Here is a 15,301-nt window from a genome sequence, read left to right on the forward strand (position 1 = left end):
ACAAAACCAGGTTCCTTCTCAGTGGGTTTTCTGAATATTAAAGCATTTCTCTACTTTTTAGGTCTCCTGAGAATGCCTAGCCATGAAAGTTACTGCATACCTGGGATTTTAGCTTCATTGTTGAAAACGGTATGTTTAATCACAGGGAAAACAAGTGCTTGTGAGGTTACCCTGCCCTTAAAAGCAAAATCCTAGAGGAGACCAGAGGCATTTAACCATGGGATAAACTCAGCAGTGGCTGCAGCTGATGAAGTTACCATTATGGGTTATTTCCAGGTAAAAGCCATAGTGCCCTGTCACCACTGCTGTGCCACAAAGAGAATAATATTACGCATTGGTGAGTGTAAAAGTTTACACCCTCAGATGATTTTTGATTTACTGACTAATGGGGGAGATTGCAGAAGGGATGGACACAAAAGGAGGAGTATTCCCTGATATTAATGCTGCTGGTGCAGTATGTGGTCCCTGTTATGTATTGAGAGAGGTTGATATAATTTTCAGCTCCCCTCCTGAAATGTAGCTCTTGGAAAAGTAAGAGTGAACAATTGCTTTAGAAAAGCAAAATCTCTACAAAGAACCTGGCATGAAAATGGGGACCTCCAGATGTTTTCTTTCCAGTATTAAATAGAGCTTTTTCTCATATTTTCACTTGGGCTGAAGTGTTGGCAGCTTTCATTTCAATGCCCAAAAAATGTAAAAAGCCACCTCCATTGCAGATTCATTAGTGCAAAAGAGAGAGAAGATATCAAATCTGGAAGGGGAACTGAATGACCTAGTTCTAGGCCTTCACAATGAACACCCTTGGTCTTTTATCTGCACAATAAGCTAACTTTTCTACAACACACTAAATAAAATAGTTGGTCTGGCAAGAGGGAAGAAATATTATGGTAGAAAAATGGCCACTAGAAGTATGTGCCTCAGCTCCACCAGTAAACCAACAGTAAATATTCAGTCATCATACCTGCAATCAGTATCATCTGAAAGCCTCAGCTTTTGTCCATTTAAATGAATCCAAATTCTATTTTAGAGTGGTGGATGTGGCAAAAACACACATTAAAAACTATTTTGGATTCTCTTAGGCCCTAAATATTATTTTATATAAATAATATTGGCTGTGGTAGTGGCCTGTTGCCACATTTGTTCAGTCTAATATTCACACCAGTGTTTAGTGCAGTTTCCTTTTGATGTAGTTTAATTTCTGTGGCTTTTTGTTCTATCAGTTATAGCTATGTAAAATTAAACTGCAATTTACTTATAACACAATGAGCAGTTCTGGTCAATTAGAATGCAGTTAAGTGCTGTAAAAATCCATTATGGCAGAAAGAAATGCTGAAGTAAGAACTTGGAATCTCAAGTGAAAGGACACTGCTGTGCCTGTGCAGCCCCCTCCAGGCAGTTTGAATTCAGCACATATAAGATACAGACATCAGCCTTCCCTGCCATTTGCCAGGATGGGGATACCTGAGTCCCTTTCTCCCTTTTGCCAAAGACCAGGGATTTATGGCCCACTGTCTTTGATGGCTGTACCAGGCAGACTTTTCTCCTGTCACTCCAAATCTGGCTGGTGGGAGGAGGCCAGGATCACTCCTTAATGTTTCCCCATGGATTGTGTAACCCATAAGCCATCAAGGAAAAGGTGCCACACAGCCATGGCAATACCCCTCAACCTTCTGTGGGACCACTGGTCTGAGACCTCCCCCAGGGCCTGGGACAGGGCAGCAGAGTTTGTTTGCCACTACCAGCTGGACCCCAAAACAGCCACTCAGCCTAGAGCTGAGCCTCTCCCAGCCCCTCTCCTGGAAGCTCCCAGGTGCCATGGCAAGTGCCAGCTGCTGGATACACAAAGTATTAGAGCTGACTGCCAGCCCCAGTGTCTGAGAAAACACAGCTGGTTGTTTGGCCTTTTGCCTCTGCACCCTTTGCCAGCAGTCACAGGGGACACTGGTGTTTGTGGGACCCTCAGGCTGCAGGGTGATGCTGAGATGAGCTGAGTTGGGAAGGATTTAGCTGGGAAGTTCCTGCAATGAGACAGGCAACTGGTAATGAACTAGGAGTCCTGCTGTGGGTCAGCAGGTTCAGGAGAATCCATGCTCAAATGGAATTAGTCTGATACACTGTACCAGCAGGAAGTTATGCAGTCTGGGCAGACATTAGATGGCACTAAAAACTGCACATTTCAGGAGCTCGTTCAAGCAGGAATAGGATTAAGACCTGCCACTACTTGCAGGTCACTGGGAAGCAGCCTGCAGAACTGAAAATTATAACCACAGCCTAAAAAACAATTACCTAAGACATCTTCACAGACTATTTGCTCAAACAAATTCATTTTCATTTGGCCTCGAGTAAAACTATCTGGAAGAACTATGAAAGTATTTTCAAGGGGTTACTAACCACTGATGGTAAATTGCTGCAGATGTGAGGTGTAGCTTGTGAATGTCCTCAGACTTTACATGGCAGGGCTCCTGGTGCAGCAACTCTGGAACTGTAGGGGTTTTGAAATGTCCCTGTGGCACTGGATAAAAGAGATGCTTATTGAATTGCTCTCACAGTTGTGAATCATGATGGTAGCTGGTCCAGAGAATCGTTATTGTATGGCCCACTGATTGAAGCTTAACTAAGAGTTTGAAAACAGAAATAATCAACTAAGAAGAGGGTATATTTATTGCATGTTTTTCCTTGTAAATGGGGAAGGTCTTCTGGCCAGATAAATCTTTTCTTCACTTAGCCATGTCAGAGCTAACAAAAACAAATGTTGTCAACTCACAGTTTAATTGCAATGCTGGTAAGCGTCATGGTAGCTCTTAGGGTTTGGTTTGTTTGGTCTATTTTAAAGTAAAAACAGCTTGTAAAGGTAACCAAGTATAGGAGGTTTTGATTCTTTTGTTCACCTGGTTTGCTTTTAAATAAGTGGTTTACTCCTTCTGCTTGAATGAATGAATTCTTGAATAAATGTGAATGTAAAGTCTTTGCCCAAGAACCTGGCAGAGTGCATTTGAAAGGTAGAGTTGGACAAGGTTTTGCTCAGCCCAGCCAATGTAATCTGCTCTCTGAGGTGCCTGATGAGGATCTCAGGGCAGGCTAATTTAAGGATTCTTGTTGGGGATGGAATGTTGAAAGGCATGTCATATGGCTGAACTCTTTTCACTCCCACAAGCAACCCCTGGCAGATGGGTCACACTGCTCTTCGTGTACAAAGGGGTGGCATACTGGCTTTTTGGCATTCATTCATCTCTGGCAGTTTGCTTTCTGTAATTCTTCAGCATGAGTTTCGATCTGTCTGTCCATGTTTAGGAGAGCATTTGCTGACAAACAGCACAAGCAGAGGGGCAGTGGAACAGTGAGGTGCTGCTGTTTTCTAGCAAAGTAATCCCTGGCAGTTTGTGAGCAGTGCACTCGTGCTCTGTTCAGGGCTCAGAAAAACCTTAAGCTGTCTGCCCCTTGGTGAATTAGATGGAAATGAGAGACCTCAGTCTCTGCAAATCAAACCTTGAAGTCCTTCCAGACTCTGAGCCTGGCTTTTCACAGGAGGCTGCTCTGACAATGCAGTCATGGAAACTAATTTTATTCCATCTGAGGTGTCCTGTAGTGGGTAGCCAGAAGAACCAGATGTGAACCATACGTGACACAGTTGGTGCAATGTCCCATGGGAAGCACAGCTGGGTGACACAACACAGGAACCTGCAGGCTCCACTGCCCTGTGCTGAGGGGCCCTGGAGGCCTCTGTGAAAATTGTCTGCCTGAACCTTATTTCAGTGAGAGTCGTGGTGAGATGTGGGTGAGTCTACATATTAATGAGGCAGGCAATTACTGCCAGTAATCACTCAACACCATATATTGGTTGGTTCTCATGTTGGAGAGCTCTAAAATGTGTCTTCTAATTTTATTCAGCTAAGCCAACTTTTAGCTCACATGAAATCTCTTAGGAGAAATCCTTACATTTAACATACTCTTTTTTGTCACTGAGCTGATGGTCAATTTAAGGTGTTTGTGATGTTATATTTTTTTTCCCCCAAGTGTGCATTTAAAGCATCTTTAAGTAGAAATTAGTTTTCTGTGTTAATAGTTTCAAGCAGCAGTTTCAACTACAAATCTTCTTTTCTCATCCAGACCTGTCTCTGTACAGCAGAAAGCTGCATCAATATCCTTATGTACTGCAGCAGGCCAGCAGGATAAATGAGTGCATCTATGGGAATGAAGCAACAATTAAATTTTAATGTTACCAAAAGATGTAAGAACAGCAGGAAGCAAAAATAATGACAATTTGTTATCATAGCTGTCCTGGTATTGTTTTTCAAAGTTAGTATTACTTTTATCAGTACTTTGGTCCCTTTCCTGCTAATGGGACCCTTCTGATAACAGCAGCACATTGGGGGCAATGCAAGCAGAGAATAAGAGTTAGATCCTGGGCTGAAGGTAGGAAAAGAAGGGGTTCTGAGAAAGGCTCACAACTTACAGGCAGGAGGTTGTGAAAGGAGCCACAAATAACTGAACTACTTAGGATGAAGGGCTTGCACTGAGGTCTCTTTGGCTTGCTCCAGTGTTTTCCTTTTAAATCCATATTATCATGGCAAGCATTTAAAAACACATGCACACAACAGAAAGACTGCAGAGGCCTTCTGTCTGTGAGTTGTGTTGAGACAAATATGTCATCCCTTGTAAATATGTCATCCCTTGTTTGGATGTGCACAGTATCTACTAGGTGCATTTTGATGTACATGGTTGTAAGTGGCTCTTTCCCAGGGATTACAACAGAACATGAATTTAGGTGGCCACATTGATTCATTACCAGCTTCCAGTAAGATAAAGTAAGATAATGCATGAAGTGAACATGAAAATCAATAAGGCAAGCAAAATGAAAGAGCTTGAGATAAGCACGGGGATACAGAAGAAATCAATGCCATTCAGCTACTATGGTGGTGAAATAGAGTCCATAGGAGATCATATTAAATTCCTAAGTCAAATATTTCAAATACTGATCTGTAACATCACCTGTGACAATAACTGTAATAGGGATTGGCATCAGTATATTCGCATGATTGCCATGAAATCCTCCAATCAGTGAGCTTTTCCTCCTACAAATGATCACAGTAAGTTTATGGCTGTGCCAGGTTGTGTTTTCCAAGAATAACCTTTGTATATTTAGTACAGAGAGATTTATTGATAGAGGATCAAATATTAACCTGCATGACCTGGAAAAACTATGCCACATCAAGAACAAAGACATTGACTCTCACCTGATTGCTGGTTGTGAGTGTGCTCAGGTACATAAATACATAGATAATACAGCAAAGTCCTCTGATCAAAAGTGATTATTCATTTCATTCTGGCCATTTGCTCAGACTTTTTGCAAAGACTGTGTATTTTCAATAGGAAAACAGACTGAATGTTTTCTTTCTCCACTTTTTTTTGGGCATGGTTTCTTATTTTTGTGAGTAGGGAGCTTGACATTGTGAGAAGGAAGGCTTTTCTTTCTTTTCCCACCTAGGACCATGCCATACAGTACATTATCAACATCTGATTTTAAATGCACAATGCAGATTGTATTTTTCACAGCATTTCTCCACTGAACACGGGGTCTCTCTCTCTTGTTCAAAATTTTTGGGTCACACTACTGAATAGTTGTTACTAGATTTTATTAGATTCTGTTTGCATTTTGAAAACTCTTTAAACACACTTTGGACAAATTAGAAATAGAGCATGGTTGAGCTCAAGAAGTATAATGTGAAGGCAAAGGTGTTGTGTTACCATTAAAAAAAGTATTTTTTCAGGAGGCAACAGAGGCAGCAAAGGTCTGATCTAGCGCCCAGTGAAACAGCCTGGCTGTTAAAGCCAGAGTGACCCTTGCACCCAGGATGCCTGCAGCTGCAGGGCTGAGATGATTTACTAACACCATCAAGAAGATGGAGACATTTGCCTTTTTTGCAGGCCTTTGCTAGTGAAGGGGAATTCCTGAGAATATAATAATTTTCTGCATAGGTCTGCCACCAATTCTGGGGGCCTTTTTTTATTAGCTTTTTACAATTTCTCAAATAAGAAGTCAACCTTCATTTCTTCTAGCTTTTTACTCATCATCATCATCAGTCTTTTGAAATCTGTCAGCCATTCTAACCTTAGTTTTAACAGCTGAAACTAATAAAATATCCTAAAATCCTAGAGGTTGTCCTACTAGGGCCTTGCAGCAGCAGAAAAACTAAACTCATAATGTGTATTATTTTCTTCTCCTGAAGTCTGCTGCCAGACAGTTTACATCTGATTTATTTCTAATACCACTTGCTGTTAGTGTTTTTGCCTTCCACTGGGATATAGCTGGCATTTTTCCCCTGGAAATGGATTAACATACATTTTTCTACCCTGAGCAATATTTTTGTACCTAGATGTAACACTGCTATAACAACCCCCCTCTATATTGCTTTTGCTCCCATCATCAGAGAACACGTTCTTGTTTATGCTGAGGTTCCCATCTGGAGATGTATCCAAATTCTCTTTGAAGTATGCCTTTTGAAACTTAGGAGAATCCTGCCTAGGCTGGTGACTCCGTGGTAAGGGCTGAGGTTGTCTTTTCTTGAGTCTGTAATGTGAAGTATTGGAATCACTTGTCAATCACTTCTCTTTGTGTATCATTTCTTGTGTTGCTTTTATTCTTCATTAACTTAACTGTCTGCATGCTTATGACTCATTTAATTTCTAAGGAAAATAAAAACATCCCGACCACACTGACTTGCTTCTTTTCTGGGGCAGGTTTGCTAAGTTTCCCTGAATTCCCAGCTTATGTCTTGGGGAACTCTAAATATAAGAATTAGCCTGGTGATGTGACCCAGCTCAGATGCCTAATTGGAATTTTCACCCTTAGATGTACAGCTATTTGGGATGATGCTTCCAAATGCAATATCTTAGTTTTCAGACAAATACACAAAAGTATGTCCCAGTTAGATTTTGTTTTTCAATGAGGAGATCATAACTTTTTACAGAATACATCTTATGAAAACTTTACACTACATAATAACCTTTGTGAATAATTTGTTTGTACTTTAAACAAATTTTTCAACGAAATTTTTCCAGGAGATCAGTTTTCATTTATAAGGCATCAGTGAAGGTATTTGTGAGGAATTCACTACTGTTACAGACTTGGCACCTTATTCATTTGTGTTAGAATTCTGCTTCTTTGCATCCAATGTTATCTTTAGTATTTCCAAATACTGCCATCAAATTGTATTCTTGTAGTTATAGAGAGAGTAAAATTGGCTTTTTTTATGCAGATACAAAAATAATAATTTATCTAAGCAAAACTAAAGCACCAGGCATTCCAAATAGCTCTTTTAATTGACTTTCCTTCTTCTATTAACCAAATAGTGCAATTCCTCAGATTTTCACTGCTGTAAACACAGCTGCAATCCAATGTTACTGCATTCATTTCAGCTGCATTACTCTGATGTGATGCAACCCAATGATAGGACAGCGCTTGCACTGAGAGACATGAGGAAAAAATGGGAGCATTTCCATCAGCAAATGCACTAATTTAGCAGCAGACGTGAAGTGTGGCATTTACAGGAAATTTAAACAGACCTCTTCTTTGGAGAAGGTGTATCTCTGTATGTACATCTTAACTAAACTTATCTCTGGTGACATTTGTAATTCTACCTACTCTAGATTTAGTGTGAGAAGATCATATGAAAGCCAGTTAATCTTGTCTTTCTTTCTCTTTCTTGGGGAATGTATGGTCTTGGTGTATTTTAGGCAGCTGTCTGAAAGTGAGACAACTGAAAAATTTGTCTATCTGTTCTATGCACCAGAAGCCACCTATTTGTGACTTGTTATTTGCAGTCTCCCATCTCATGCTGGCAACTTTCAGGAAGGGAGCCAAGTCAGAAACCAGCCCTTATTTCTATCACAGCAAAGGGAAGACATCACTCCCATCCTTCTCCTTCACCTCTGCATCATGCACTGGAAATTAGGAGGACGGCAGGAGTGAGTCAGTGTTCCCAACTCTGCAAAAGTCAGTCTTTCCAGAATATCTTTTGAGTGTCACTCTCCTGTTAGTTAGTTACTGTCAGGAAATAATGCATTGGCCTTAAAATAAATCATCTCTCAACCTATCCCCACGCACACATATGGTCTGCAGTCTCCCACATCTTGCTGGGGTATACAATACAGCAAGGAGAGCTGTGACAGAGCACAGCCAAAACCCTCAGGGCTTTTAGTCTGATCAGCAGGACAGACAGAGGTAGAAATGGAAGCAGGAGCATCCAAAGCCTAATGTGACCATGGAGGTCAGGAAAGTCTTTGTTAGTGGCTTTCTCACCTGCCAGAAAGGACCTTATAAGAATATGACTCTGCAGTGAGTTTCCTGAGTATTTTGACAGAATGGTTTCCTGTCTTGATTTAGGGGGACCCTTAATAAAGCATCACACAGTCAGGTTTTTAGAGGGTAGAACAGGAGCTCCTGTAAGTCTGACATAGGCCATGACTGAAAGCGTATTTGCTTTCATTCTCTTTCCAGAGATGTATTGCCTTCACTTTTCAGAAGCATACATTAATTCTTTAATTTAATTTCAAACAGCACAGAGAAGTGATTTCTTTGAGGCTTCTTCTCTGCAGAGCAGAATAGGAATCACTACTCAAAGTTAGAACTCTGAATCATGATTTTTTTGCTCCTCCGGCTCAGGTACAAAATATTTTAGGCTTTCAGTCTTCTGGCCTGTACTTGCAGACTTTCCCATGGTGTGAACACCTCGTGCTCAGGGTGAGCAGCACTTCATGGCTATCCATCAGTGCCATGGAAGGAGACAAGTGTGCCCTCAAAAAAAATACTGGTTTTGGGGTAAAGGAAACTTCCAGCTGCAGTAAAAATAAGCCTCACTTTGTTACCTGTGATGGAGCCAGGCTGTTCTACACCAGTAAAGAAATTAGAAACCAAGAACAAGGCACCCTTAGAAAAAGACATGTGGGAGATAATCATTCCTGTTCCACCAGTAACACAGTCAGATTTAGAGCTCTCTTTATGTGGGGGCACTCTGCTCTTACCAGTTTAACTGGAAATCAGAAGACTCCATATTCTATAGATCAGATCTACACAATGTTTGCTACTCCTTGGGGAGGATCTTCATCACACAAAACTCTGACTGCCTTTTCAGACACTTCGGTGTGTTTTCTGGGATGTCCTAGGCAACCACAAAGCTCCAGCACTTGAGCATCCATAAGCTTCTCCTAATTTCATTAAACATTCATTATATCTTCAATTTGCATTTCCTAGAAATCTTTGTCCTACTCTGTGCTTCATTTTATAGTAATATGGCTTTTTATATACTCTGTTTTGGAAGCTTTGGGTTTTTTGCCTTTTTTTGCCTTTTTTTTTTTTTTCCAGAAGAGGGAAGGAAGGTAGGGAAAATAAAGGCAGAGATTCCGCTCAGCAGGGATGCTTGGCATAGCCTTATCTGTAAAAATGGTGAGAAATAAGGAGGAAGACAGGGAAGGCTTTGCTGAGACATATTTTGGATGTGGTGTTAACTCTGGTGTACAAAATGTTATCCTGTGGTGAAAGCAAGAGGATGTTTATCCTTCAGCTGAGCCCCCCAGCTTGTTCATCCTGCACTGAGGAGGCAAAGGCTTGGCAACAAGTACCCCAGTCCCGTGGTCTGCCCTGCTGCTCACCAGTTGTGCATGCCCATGTTGCTCCAGAGGGGAATTAAAGCAGCTCCCTCCTGTGGGATGTGACCCTGTGTCCCCTCAGGCTCACTTTCACATGGTGCTCAGCAGCTTTGCCACCACACAGATTTTGTGGGGCCGCACCATCAGCACTGAGAAACAGAGCACAAAATAAACCACAAAAAGCAGGTTAGACAAATTTTGGCACGTGATTCTTATTCCTATAGTGATTCCTGTTTGGAAAACGTAGTTCTGCACATATCTTGTTCTGCACATGCACTGTGTTAAGACACCTCTGATGAGGTACAATTTAGCTGCTCCTTCAGCAGAGTGATGTGCAGACTACTTTGCTCTTTCCTGGAAACATCAACCAGTGAGGAGTGGAGCAGGCTAGAATTCCCTCTGCCTAGTCCAAGGGTACCCTTTGTGTATCAGGTCCAATTAGACAAGTCTGAGCAGCCTGTGGTGCCTTTTCTGGACTTTTGTGATGGTGAGAATCCAAAAACTGCATGTAGGCAAGTATATAAAGACAATAACCCCTCCTAAGAAGTCCTTGAAAAGAAATACTGTTCTGAAAAGAAATAAAAGTATGTTATATAAAAAATGGCATTGTTCTTGATTTTTCCTTCTCTTTGTGAAATTGTCTCTTATTTTCCAAAGAGGAAATACAGTCCTTAAATTAGATCTCACAGGGATGCTGGCTCCAGAATTGTGAAAATTAATACACAAGCAATTAAATTTGAAAACAAAAAAAAATCCCAACAATGAATCAGGAAAGAAGTCACTGACATTAAAACCAGAGTTATGCAAATTAAGTCATAAACTCTCAGCCAAATTTAGGAATTTTTTTTATCTTTAATTCACTTCACTCTGCCATCAGAATCCTTCTTGCCTATTTTCCCCCAGGATAGAAGTCCATCATTAAATAATGGATGCATAAACCCCTCTTTTTATTTTTTCCTCTAAATAAAACTCTTTATAGGAAATACTGGAGAGGAGCAAAAATTAAGGATGAAAAGAAACTACAGTGATGGTAAGTGACAAACAAAGTCAGGGCTTGAAGAATTACGTTCTCTGAATTACGCTGATCATATTTGCAAGGTCATTATATGCATCTTTGTTTTAGACTTCTGGAGAGTCCTACACACACAGAGAGGAGTAAAATACAGTCTTCACTTGATGTGAAGTACACTGAGTTTTGATTTACTTGGTTTTTTATAAGGAGCTGGAGTCTTGCAGTACTACCCTGCAGAATCGGTAAAGTTATCACTGTGCCATTACCAAACAAATCCTCTGAAGCCATCAGAAAGCAGAGTCGTGAGTTCTTCAGGTAACTCAGCAAAATTTGTTATATGACATCAACAGAGAACTACAAACTTTTAGAGTGGCTGGTGGGCTAAGAAATTTGTACATTGGCTTTAATAATGTGTGTACTTTTATTATTCCACCCAAAAGACTTCAAGTGATCAGTATGCATGTTACAGCCTGGACTGTGCTGCTCAGTACTGGGGTCACCCTGCTCTGAGCAGGCCTTCACAGTTCCCAGGCAAGGTGTTCCCTTCTCCCTAGGGAAGGTACCTAGTGTCAGACTGATTGGTATTTTAAAAAGTCATGGCCCATAGAGATACTCACAATTATCTAGAAAATATATCCACAGCTATCAGTGTAGCAAGCTAGTTAGAAACATAGAAAAAGTTGAAGTCAAGTAGGTGTAGATTAGAAAAAGCCACAAAAAATGTTCAGTAATCTTGGCTTGGTTTGTCATGGATATGAGATGTGACACAACCAGATCTTTGGCACGATGTGTAATGGGCTCAGCACCTTTTGGTTTTGATTTCCAGGGAGGTGGTGATAGAGCAAGAGTCCTCTTTGGCAATAGTGGACTCTTCAGAGCAGAGTTATAGCTGTTCATTTTAACTCCAGGAAGATCTCTATACATTTCAGCAGCTCAGCTGTAATTAAAAGTAGTAATTGATAGAGGATTAAGGCTATATCATTAAAAATTACTTGACCTTACCACCATAGATTATTAGATTACTGAAGGAAAGGAGACACTTTCCAATAAGACTCTTTTACTCTTCCAGATTATTCTTGACAGCTCCTGCAATGAAAATGTCAAGACAGCTATGTTGAATGCCCTTGAATTAACAAGGCACATTATCATGTTTGCAAATTGTTGCCAAATTACACTCATCAAAGGGGTATTTTAATCCATTGATTGTTGCCCTCACAGTAATACAGAACTAAGACTCTAGAGATGGATGTCCTTGTGCGGTGACATTTTTGTCATGTTGTCAAATCCCCTTAATCTTCCTTTGTTTCATCTGTGCTCCTAAAATACCTGCAGTATTACTTGCATTTCTGTAATATTATGTATTATTCTGGTCTAACACATATTATCTATGCAGGCTATAAACACTGAAAGTGGCATTAGAATTACAGGCCCTTTGTAGCGGGGATGAAGCTCTATTGTCATTCATTATACAAAGAGATTAATTAAAGAACTGCTGAAAGAAATGGTTTAAGAGCATCTTCAAAATAATTAAATGTAGAGAGTCCTGCATTAGCAAAAGACTGATTGTGGTAAACCAGAACAATATCTGTAGAGTTTTGGGTTTGGTTTTTTTAACATTTCTAAGCACTGCATAAATAACGAGCATTGCCAATTAGTAACATTTTCACAGTCTGTCTTGTGAGACAGATGATAGATAGACAGATAGCTAGATAGATAGAGGGATGGATGTATAACAAAATTTATATCTATTTGGGGTTTTTTTGAGATTCCTATGTAGATTGCATAGAAATTTCACAAAAATATGAGTAGATAGTAGTTACACATTTTACTTAAAGCCCTACTTTGGTATCTGAGATTTGTATGAACATCTCAGTTTTCATATCAAAGGTATTCATGGACCCTGAGATCAGGAAAAGGACATGCTCTTACTCTTCCATTTTCACTTCCCCCTTTTTTTTCCCTGCAAAAAAATAATAATGGGAAAGTAGAATACAAATAAAAAAAAAATAAAATTTCTTTTCTTTTCCTTTTGATATTTCATGATCTGTAAATTGATCTCATTTTTGTTAAAGTCTTTGTAAATACAAAACTCAATATGCAAAACTGGTCTCCACAGCAGAGATGTTGTTGTTTACAATGTGTCATCTCTTCAGCTTTTAGCAAGGAACAAGCTCAAAGTAAGCATTATAATGCTGATAACTGTAACAGGAAGAAGCACAACATGTTTTTTTATCTAGAGCAAAGTGGAAGGGGTGCTGATGCTCAGAGACCAAGACTAGAACAGAAAAATACACTATTTGAAGTGCCCTGCTTGGAAACTTCCTTTAAGAAACTAAAAGTTCACTCTTCCTAGTTAATCTGACCTTCGGAAGGAAGGTGAAAATTTCTTCAGAGATGACCTTGATCTCAGTAGGGGATAGGAGGGTTGAGCTCCCTTTTGTAATCTTTCTTTCCTGTGTGCCACGTAGCTTTAGATACTTCTCTTAAGAAACTCAAGTTTTAAATTACCTTCCTGTGCCAAATTTTAGATTCAAGAAAGCAGATGCATTATTTCACAAGTGAGGGCCTGTATGTGGGGCCCCAATGATACAACAAATACGAGAGAACCTTGCATGGACCTGGGGAAAAAAGTACAAGATGTACATGCACCATGAGTTAATAAAAATAATTTCTTCATTCATTCCAATTTATCTTCTTATTCTGAAGGCCCTGGGCCTGAAGAAACAATATAGCTTCTGCAGTATTCCAAGATTTGCCTATTTCCTCACTGAAATTTATGTTCCAGATTTGCCACACAATGCCTAAGAAAAAAAGGCAGTGGTGATTATCAGAGCCAGCCTGTAATCAGGAAGCAATTTTATTCAGGCAAAAATCGAGGACAGGGGTTGTACTGTCCTACCCCACCTGGTGTGCATCTGCATCAAGGAGGTGCTCGACCACCTGGGTTTCACAACTCTTTACACCTCCATGGTGGCAGCAACCCACAGCCAATTCTGATTCATGAAACAACCAAAACAGTGAGAGGAAGGCACACTGGCCTTTTTTTTTTCCTCCAGGAGCTCAGCATTTCAAGCGACACAGTTCAGGTAGGTTAGTGGGGAACCTGGGATCAGCCCCTTCCACAGCACACATTGTGTTTCAATATATTCAGATATCTACAGGTGCCTTCTCTTCCCCTAAGTTACAGATCTGCAGAGACACTCTTTTCTGGCACTGTCAGAAATGTTGGAGCTTTTTATTAACCTTATATCAATCCTAATGAATGCAAACCTTGAAATAAATAGAAATAGAAAAATCACCATTTCAGCTTGATGTGTGGGGTCTCTGATAAGTAGTCTTTTGTGAAACCCTGTCATTCACTTCCCAAATAACTGCTATTTTATAGTACTTTCAAGAGCTGGCTTTTATAAGCCATTTCTTATTATTATCCTCTTATATTTTTCCTGTACTTGAAGCACCAAGAAGCCACTCATTCTGTAGTCCCTGCATCCACCCTGCCAGCATCCCAGCAGCACACAGCATGCATATGTATATTAGCCAAGTGGAAAATTCCACTGAATGGGAGCTTTCATAGTACCCTTCCAGGCTTACACCAGTTTCTGTAAGACAGGGGAGTGGAGGTATTCACTTTTAATGAAGTAGTTTGCCAAGAGCATTCACCTTTCACTGATTCCTTCCCTCCTTCCAGATTCAGTGGGAAAGCCACATGTGAAGATGGGTAGGACTCATATTTGATGCATGCCCATGTGCAGGAATTAAGAGCCCTGGTTTGCTCCCTGACATCTACAGTCCAAAGTCTGATTTATCTTCCTCTCTCAGTTACAACTCTAAGAGATTACTCCCCACCCTCCTTAGCCTACTCATCTTTTCCTTCCTGCCAGTAAAAATTCATATGATTTCACCCTAACTCCCAGGAGTCACTGCAAGCCACCAAACCCTGTCAGGTAAAAGTGAGCTCTTTGGATGGAAAGGGAGCAGCTCAGACTTAGCAAATGACCAAGGAAGGGACGGAGATGCAGTGATGGAGATGCAGAGCAGGCATCAGTCGGGATGGATAGGCACAATGTCCTGCTGGCTCAGCCACAGGGAGGTTGAGAGCACTCATGGTTGCAGGTGTGTGCTTGCTGTCCCCACAGAGCTGACACTGAGTTTGATGTGCCGAATCTGAGGAGAAAAAAAGGCAGCAAGGGAATCCTGTTAGAGGAACATTAGGGTCGATGAGAGGTCTACGTGCAAACACCTAGAAACACTGATGTTATGTTACTCTGCAGGAGTGTGACAGGATCCTTCTGAGAACCTGCACAACAATGTGAGCTTGAATGTTCTGCTTGCCAGTGATCGCTCTGCAGCATTCCTGTCCTACATAAGCAGCTGCTTTAACGCTGGACCCAGGCTGAAGAATAAGCGGAAGGGATTGCAAGTGCATAAAATATACTACACAGTAAGCATAGGAGTGCCTATTAAAAGCTTCTTCATTCCCCTTCTTGCAGTACAGATCCAAGCAAACTATGTGCCTCTAAAACCAATTAACAGTAGAAGGAGCTACCAACGGCATGAAAATAAGCTGCTTAAAAATCCTGCTGTTAAAGAGACACAAGCTGGGTGCAGCTCTGTGCTGTGATTACACACAAGATGATGCCTGAC

At 40.7% G+C, this 15,301-nt stretch overlaps 1 long non-coding RNA gene across 1 annotated transcript in view; it reads right to left on the reverse strand.

Annotated features, from left to right (window-relative positions):
• Positions 1 to 4,347: 4,347 nt before the first annotated feature.
• The window catches only part of LOC113460425 (uncharacterized), a 40,041-nt gene continuing 29,087 nt past the window's right edge, over positions 4,348 to 15,301 (reverse strand). The window contains exon 4 of the long non-coding RNA XR_003382254.2: positions 4,348 to 14,821. This is a non-coding gene — a long non-coding RNA (uncharacterized LOC113460425). The remainder of the gene's footprint in view (positions 14,822 to 15,301) is intronic.

This window comes from Zonotrichia albicollis, chromosome 1 (genome assembly GCF_047830755.1).
Source record: "Zonotrichia albicollis isolate bZonAlb1 chromosome 1, bZonAlb1.hap1, whole genome shotgun sequence".
Classification (NCBI taxonomy): Eukaryota; Metazoa; Chordata; class Aves; order Passeriformes; family Passerellidae; genus Zonotrichia; species Zonotrichia albicollis.